Raw genomic sequence first — 9,042 nt, 5'->3', positions numbered from 1 at the left:
TATACCAGAGAGGTAATTTAACTGCTGAGGGGTAGCTCATCTGTGTGGGATGAGAGGAGGCCATGGGGGTCTGGGCAGGGTCTGGCAATGGTGTGGACTCGGATAATTTGGGTGCCAATTTGTAGTTGAACCAGAGTTCCAGAATAGAGTGGAGTGGAGTCTAACAAATATTTAGTTTTGGGGGGATAATCTAACAGTAAGTGAAGAAATCCACAGTCTTCTGTGTTCGTTGTGAACTGGAACCGAATCCAGCAAAGAGGATTGTGCATACTCTTTGTCCGCACTTACAGTACATGAGACCACACCCTAAGCGGGCTGGTATCTTAAGGGCTATCAGCTGAAGGAGTTCCCACAACACATTTGATTGGAATGCTTTTGCCCATCCTTTAATTTCGAGATGGTACTTATATTAAAAGGTATATGTTTCTTGTAGACAAGAGATAGATAGATTTTGTTTATTGATCCATTAAGTTAGCCTGTGTCTTTTGATTGGAGCGTTAAAGTCATTGGTATTTAAAATTATTACTGAAATGTCTGCGTTAATTGTGATCAACATATTGTAGATATTTGGTATCATTATTTGTGTTTTCAGTCGTACTTTGTGCTTTTAATAATTTTGGCTTCATATTTCAACCCACAATCTCTCTGTTTTGCTTATTTTTTTCACTCAGTGAAAAATCTTGCTTCTGGTATTTTTCTTTAGGTTTCTTTGGGTTTGTTGGATATAAATAAATTTTTGACTGTTTTCATTACTGAAACTTTTCTTTCCCCTTCAAGAGTGGTGAATGGTATTGCTTGGTATATAACTCTAGGCTATGTTGCCATAATATGTTAGGACTTAAAATAGAATGCTCCAGGTTATTCTCACTTTCAAATTTTCCAATGAGAAATTGGCTGTTATTCTGATGGCTCTTCATTTATATGTTATTTGATTTTTTTCTCTTACAACTTTTAATATACTTCCTTTGTTATATCCAATTAGTGCTTTAACTATGATATGAACTGGCAATTTTCTTGTCTCATCTTTTTTATTTGGTGTTCTGAGTGCTTTTTTGTTCCTGAGAAGGTATATCTTTCTTTACTTTGGGGAACTTTTCTTCTATTATATTTTTGAATATCTAGTCTATGCCATGAACTTGGGATTCTTCTCCCTTGTCAATGCCTATAATAAGAATGCTTGCCTTTTTCATGTGTTCCTTTCCTGTGTGTGCTTTAGTTTTCAAATTTCTTTATTTTGGGGGGAGGGTCTAGATCCTCTATTTTTTCTTTGAAACATATTTTTTTTCATGGTTTATTTTTTATATTTAAAAATTTCCATCTCCTCCCCTCCTCCTCCCCCTTCCCTCCCCTCCTCCTCCCCCTTCCCTCCCCTCCTCCTCCGCCTTCCCTCCCGCCTTCTTCCCCTTCCCTCCCCCTCCCTCCACCCATACCTCCCCTCCCTCCCTCTCAAGGCCAAGGAGCCATCAGGGTTCCCTACTCTGTGCTAAGACCAAGGTCCTCCCAACTCCCCCCAGGTCCAGGAAGGTGATCGACCAAGCTGAGAAGGCTCCCACAGAGCCCGTCCATGCAGAAGAATCAGAGCCCAGCGCCATTGTCCTTTGCTTCTCAGTCAGCCCCCACTTTTGGCCACATTCCGAGAGACGAGTTTGGTCGCATGATCCATCGGTCCCATTCCAACTGGAGTTGGTGATCTCCCATTAGTTCTGTCCCACCGTCTCCATGAGTGAACGCACCCCTCACGTTCCTGACTTACTTTCTCATGTTCTCTCTCCTTCTGCTGCTCATCAGGACCTTGGGAGCTCAGTCCAGTGCTCCAATGTGGGGCTCAGTCATTTTCTTCATCTATCACCAGGTGGAGGTTCCCTCACGGTCCTGACTTTCTTTCTCATGTTCTCTCTCCTTCTGCTCCTCATCAGAACCTTGGAGCTCAGTCCGGTGCTCCAATGTGGGGCTCAGTCATTTTCTTCATCTATCGCCAGGTGGAGGTTCCCTCACGGTCCTGACTTTCTTTCTCATGTTCTCTCTCCTTCTGCTCCTCATCAGGACCTTGGGAGCTCAGTCCGGTGCTCCAATGTGGGGCTCTGTCATTTTCTTCATCTATCGCCAGATGGAGGTTCTATGGTGATATGCAAGAAATTCGTCAGTATGGCTATAGGAACTGGTCTTTTCAGGCTCCCTCTCCTCAGCTGCCCAAGGAGCTAACTGGCGGGCGTCTCACAGGAAACCTGGGAACCCCTCTAGGGTCAAGTCTCTTGACAACCCTCAGGTGGCTCCCTAAATATATGCTTCCCTGCTCCCATATCCACTCTTCCTGTATCCCAAGCATCCCATTCCTCCGAGCTCCCCCCATTCTCCCCTTCACGCTTTTCTCTCCCCAACTTCCATTGGCCGCGTCTCGCCCAACCCTCAAGTTCCCAATTTTTGCCTGGCGATCGTGTCTACTTCCAATATCCAGGAGGATTACTATATCTTCTTTTGGGAGTTCACCTTCTTATTATCTTCTCAAGGATCCCAAATTATAGGCTCGATTTCCTTTAATTATGGCTAGAAACCGATTATGAGTGAGTACATCCCATGTTCATCTTTTTGGGTCTGGGTTACCTCACTCAGAATAGTGTTTTCTATTTCCATCCATTTGCATGCAAAATTCAAGATGTCATTGTTTTTTACCGCTGAGTAGTATTCTAGCATGTATATATTCCACAGTTTCTTCATCCATTCTTCCACTGAAGGGCATCTAGGGTGTTTCCAGGATCTGGCTATTACAAATAATGCTGCTATGAACATAGATGAGCAAATGCTTTTGTAGTATGATTGGACATCGCTTGGGTAGATTCCCAATAGTGGAATTGCTGGGTCCTGGGGTAGGTTGATCCCGAATTTCCTGAGAAACCGCCACACTGCTTTCCAGAGTGGTTGCACAAGTGTGCATTCCCACCAGCAATGGATGAGTGTACCCCTTACCCCACAACCTCTCCAGCAAAGGTTATTATTGGTGTTTTGGATTTTAGCCAATCTGACAGGTGTAAGATGATATCTCAAAGTTGTTTTGATTTGCTTTTCCCTGATAGCTAGGGAGGTTGAGCATGACCTTAAGTGTCTTTTGGCCATTTGAACTTCTTCTGTTGATAATTCTCTGTTCAGTTCAGCGCCCCATTTTTTAATTGGGTTAATTGGCATTTTACTGTCTAGTCTCTTGGGTTCCTTACATATTTTAGTGATCAGACCTTTGTCAGTTGCAGGGTTGGTGAAGATCTTTTCCCAGTCAGTAGACTGCCTTTGTGTCTTAGTGACAATGTCCTTTGCTTTACAGAAGCTGCTCAGCTTCAGGAAGTCCCATTTATTCAATGTTGTCATTAATGTCTGTGCAGCTGGGGTTATGCGTAGGAAACTGTTCCCTGTGCCCATTTGTTGTAGAGTACTTCCCACTTTCTCCTCTATCAAGCTCAATGTGTTCAGATTAATATCGAGGTCTTTAATCCATTTGGAATTGAGTTTTGTGCATGGTGATAGATATGGATCTACTTTCATTCTTCTACAGGTTGACATCCAGTTATGCCAGCACCATTTGTTAAAGATGCCCTCTTTCTTCCATTGTGTACTTTTGGCTCCTTTATCAAAAATCAGGTGTTCGTAGGTTTGTGGTTTAAGATCCCGGTCTTCTATTCGATTCCATTGGTCAACTTCTCTGTTTTTATGCCAATACCAAGCTGTTGTCAATACTGTAGCTCTGTAATAGAGTTTGAAGTCAGGGATGGTAATGCCTCCAGAAGTACCTTTATTGTATAAGATTTTTTGGCTATCCTGGGTTTCTTGTTTTTCCATATAAAGTTGGTTATTGTCCTCTCAATCTCTGTGAAGAATATTAATAGGACCTTGATTGGGATTGCATTGAATCTATAGATTGCTTTTGGTAGAATTGCCATTTTTACTATGTTGATCCTCCCAATCCACGAGCAGGGGAGATCCTTCCATTTTCTGGTATCCTCTTCAATTTCTTTCTTCAAAGTTCAAAGTTCTTGTCAAATAAATCCTTCACTTCCTTGGTTAGAGATACTCCCAGTTATCTTATGCTATTTGTGGCTATTGTGAAAGGTGATACTTCTCTGATTTCCCTCTCTGCTTCCCTATCCTTTGTGTATTGGAGGGCGACTGATTTTTTGGAGTTGATCTTGTAACCTGCCACGTTACTGAAGGAGTTTATCAGCTGTAGGAATTCTTTGGTGGAGTTTTTGGGGTCGCTTATGTACACTATCATATCATCTGCAAATAATGAAGTTTAACTTCTTCCTTTCCAAATCGAATCCCCTGATTCCCTTAGTGTTGTCTTATTGCTATTGCTAGAATTTCAAGCACTATATTGAAGAGATAAGGAGAGAGTGGACAGCCTTGTCGTGTTCCTGAATTTAGTGGGATAGCCTTGAGTTTCTCTCCGTTTAATTTGATGTTAGCTGTCGGCTTGCTGTAAATAGCTTTTATTATATTTAGGAATGACCCTTGTATCCCTAATCTCTCCAAGACCTTTATCATAAAAGGGTGCTGAATTTTGTCAAATGCTTTTTCAGCATCTAATGAGATGACCATATGGTTTTTTCCTTTAGTTTATTTATATGATGGATTACATTGATAGATTTTCGTATGTTGAACCAGTCCTGCATCTCTGAGATGAAGCCTACTTGATCGTAATGGATAATTTTTCTAATGTGTTCTTGGATTCTGTTTGCCAGTATTTTATTGAGAATTTTTGCGTCAATGTTCATGAGTGAGATTGGCCTGTAATTCTCTTTCTTGGTTGAGTCTTTGTGTGGTTTAGGTATCAGGGTAACTGTAGCTTCATAGAAGGAATTTGGCAGTGACTCTTGTGTTTCTATATTATGAAATACCTTAAGGAGTATAGGTATTAGGTCTTCTTGGAAGTTCTGGTAGAATTCCTCATTGAAACCATCTGGTCCTGGGCTCTTTTTGGTGGGGAGGTTTTTGATAACAGTTTCTAATTCTTCGTGACTAACAGGACGATTTAGAGCATTTACCTGGTCCTGGTTTAACTTTGGTATATGGTATTTATCTAAAAAAACTGTCCATTTCTTTTACATTTTCTAATTTTGTGGCATACAGGCTTTTGTAGTAAGATCTAATGATTCTCTGAATTTCCTCTGTGTCTGTGGTTATGTCCCCCTTTTCATTTCTGATCTTATTAATTTGTGTGTTCTCCCTCTGCCGTTTGATTAGTTTGGCTAAGGTTTGTCAATCTTGTTGATTTTCTCCAAGAACCAGCTTCTTGTTTCATTGATTCTTTGGATTGTTTTCTGTGTTTCTATTTTGTTGATTTCTGCCCTCAGTTTGATTATTTCCAGTCTTCTACTTCTCCTAGGTGAGTCTGCTTTTTTTTTTTCCAGAGCTTTCAGGTGTGCTGTTAAGTCACCAATAAGTGCTTTCTCCGTTTTCTTTAAGTGAGCACTTAGTGCTATGAACTTTCCTCTTAGCACTGCTTTCATTGTGTCCCATAGGTTTGAATATGTTGTGTCTTTGTTTTCATTAAATTCAAGAAAGACTTTAATTTCTTTCTTTATTTCTTCCTTGACCCAGGTGTGGTTCAGTAGTTGACTGTTCAGTTTCCATGAGTTTGTGGGCTTTCTGGGGGTAGCTTTGTTGTTGAATTCTAATTTTAATACATGGTGATCCGATAAGATGCAGGTGGTTACTAATATTTTTTTGTAACTGTGGAAGTTTGCTTTGTTACCAAGTATATGGTCAATTTTCGAAAAGGTTCCATGAGCTGCAGAGAAGAAGGTATATTCTTTCCTATTTGGGTGGAATGTTCTATAGATGTCTGTTAAGTCCATTTGGTTCATTACCTCCATTAAGTCTTTCAATTCTCTGTTAGGTTTCTGTCTGATTGACCTGTCCATTGGTGAGAGAGGAGTGTTGAAGTCTCCAACTATTAGTGTGTGTGTGGTTTGATGGCTGCCTTGAGTTTTAGAAGTGTTTCTTTTACATAAGTGGGTGCTTTTATATTAGGGGCATAGATATTCAGGATTGAGACTTCATTCTGATGGATTTTTCCTGTTATGAGTATAAAATGTCCCTTTCCATCTCTTCTGATTGATTTTAGTTTAAAGTCAACTTTGTTGGAAATTAGTATGGTCACACCCGCTTGTTTCTTAGGGCCATTTGCTTGATAAACCTTTTCCCAACCCTTTACTCTGAGTAGGTGTCTGTCTTTGTGGTTGAGGTGTGTTTCTTGTAAACAGCAAAATGTTGGATCCTGTTTTCGTATCCAGTCTCTTAGCCTGTGCCTTTTTATAGGTTAATTGAGTCCATTAATATTAAGTGATATTAATGACCAGTGGTTGTTAACTTCGGTCATTTTTGTATTAGAGTTTGTGTGTTTCCCTTCTTCAAGTTGTGCTGATGATGGGTCGCTAGATGCCTGAGTTATTGTGGGCATTGTTAGACTCCTTGGTTTGTGATTTTCCATCTGTTACTTTCTGCAAGGCTGGATTTGTGTCTACGTATTGTTTAAATCTATTTTTCTCCTGGAATATCTTGTTTTCTCCATCAATGGTGAATGCAAGCTTTGCTGGGTTTAGTAGTCTAGGCTTGCATCCATGTTCCCTTAATGTCTATAGCACATCTATCCAAGCTCTTCTGGCTTTCATGGTTTCCATTGAGAAATCAGGTGTAATTCTGATAGGTTTCCCTTTGTATGTTACTTGACCTTTTTCCTTTGCAGCTCTTAATATCTGTTCTTTATTCTGTATGTTTTGTGTTTTGATTATTATATGGCGTGGGGATGCTTTCTTTTGATCCAGTCTATTTGGTGTTCTGTAGGCTTCTTGTACCTTCATAGGAGCATCCTTCTTTAGGTTGGGGAAGTTTTCTTCTATAATTTTGTTGAATATGTTTTCTGGGCCTTTGAGTTGTAATTCTTCTCCTTCTTCTACCCCAATTATTCTTAGGTTTGGTCTTTTCATGGTGTCCCAGATTTCCTGAATGTATTGTGTTAAGAATTTGTTAGATTTGTTTAGTTCTTTAATCTGTGAATTTATTTCCTCTATAGTATCTTCAGAGTCCGAGATTCTTTCTTCCATCTCTTGTATTCGTTTGGAAATACTTGTCTCAGAAGTTTCTGTTCGTTTACTCAGAATTTCCATTTCCAGTCTTCCCTCAGATTGTGTTTTCTTCAATACCTCCATTTCATTTATCAGGTCTTGTACTGTTTCCCTTACCTGTTTGATTGCTTTTTCTTGTTTTTCTTGTTTTTCTTGGGTATCTTTGAGAGATTTATTCATTTCATCTACCTTTTTGTTTGTCATCTCCATTTCTTTATGGCAGTTTTTTACCTCCTGTTTAAGGTCCTCTATTATTTTCATAAAGTACTGTTTAAGGTCGGTTTCTTCTATATCTTCTGGGGTAGGGTGTTCAATTCTTGTTGTTTCGGGATGTCTGGATTGTGGTGATGTCATGTTGCCTTTCATGTTGTTGGAGGAGCTCCTGCATTGGCGCCTGCCCATCTCTTCCTTCAAGAGGAGCCCGGAGGCACTTGGTGACCTAGACCAATCTTTGCCGTGACTGAAACTGGTTGGATCTCCCCAGTGCCAGAGGAGGACCTATTCCTTGCATCAAAATCTGAAGAAGCCCGCACTCCCTTGCAGGAATCCTCAGACCTACCTGGAGGCCAGAGTCTGACCCCTTTGGGTGGTTGGCCTCAGTACAGGAGCAGGACACCTGAAAACACTAGGGAAGGCTTGGGAGAGACAGGGTCTTGAGAAACAGAGATGAGCCTGCAGATGGAGCTGGGGGGAGGGGGTCTGTGCTCTCTTCCAGGGCAGGTTGCCCCAGGGTCTGCATTCACTCACCAGTTCAGATGGAATGTCAGTGCACAGGATCAGGGATTCCAGGCAGCCCAGGGACACGGCCCGGACAAAAGGGCCAAGGTGGGGGCAGGGCAGGATGGAATATCACACAGCGAACCTGGCAGCACAATCTGAAAGGGCCCGCACCCCTCCGCAGGAATCCTCAGGCCTGCCTGGAGGCCAGAGTCTGACCCCTTTGGGTGAATGGCCTCCCTACAGGAGCAGGACACCTGAGAACACTAGCGAAGGCTTGGGAGAGGCAGGTAAGGGAGAAACAGAGACAAGCCTGCAGAGGGAGCTGGGGGATGGGGGTCTGTGCTCTCTTCCAGGGCAGGTTGCCCCAAGGTCCGCATTCACTCACCAGTTCAGATGGAATGTCAGTGCACAGGATCAGGGATTCCAGGCAACCCAGGGACACTGCCAGGACAAAAGGTCCAAGGTGGGGGCAGGGCAGGATGGAATATCACACAGCGAACCTGGCAGCACAATCTGAAGGGGCCTGCACCCCTCCGCAGGAATCCTCAGACCTGCCTGGAGGCCAGAGTCTGACCCCTTTGGGTGGATGGCCTCCGTACAGGAGCAGGACACCTGAAAACACTAGGGAAGGCAGTTCAGATGGAATGTCAGGGCACAGGGTCAGGGATTCCCGGCAGCCCAGGGACACTGCCTGAAACATATTTTTTTTTTGTTTGATTCATTCTACTTTTAAGGCTTTTATTTGGATTTTCTAGATGAGTTATTAGATTTTTCAGTTCTATCTTTATTTCAGTTTAAGTCTTTCTCAATGTTACTATCTTCTTATCAAATCCCATTCTCCTATCTTCAGTTGCCATTATCATTTCTATCAATATTAGGTTTCTGTTTCTTGGACATTACTCAGGAATTTATTTTCTATAAGTTCTTTCTCCTTAATTTCCTTGATCTTTTTCTGTGTGTCTGTTTCAAACTCCTTAAGTTCCTTAATGGAGTTTATGATCATTTAATTTCTGCGTCTTGGAGTTGATCTATGTAATTTTCATTTACAAACATTTCTACAGTACTGGTAGGTTATGTAGAGAAGTTACTGGCTTGATCTTTCATATTTTTAGTATTTTTGTCATGAGATCTATTCATGTGGCCTTTTTCAAGTCTAAGTTTGACATATACAATGCAGGTTGGGGTAGAAGCGAGGATGTTTGTGTACCTT

The sequence above is a fragment of the Arvicola amphibius genome, chromosome 6 (genome assembly GCF_903992535.2).
Source record: "Arvicola amphibius chromosome 6, mArvAmp1.2, whole genome shotgun sequence".
NCBI classification, from domain to species: Eukaryota; Metazoa; Chordata; class Mammalia; order Rodentia; family Cricetidae; genus Arvicola; species Arvicola amphibius.
The sequence above is the reverse complement of the archived record's forward strand: the minus strand, read 5'-3'. Positions refer to the sequence as shown.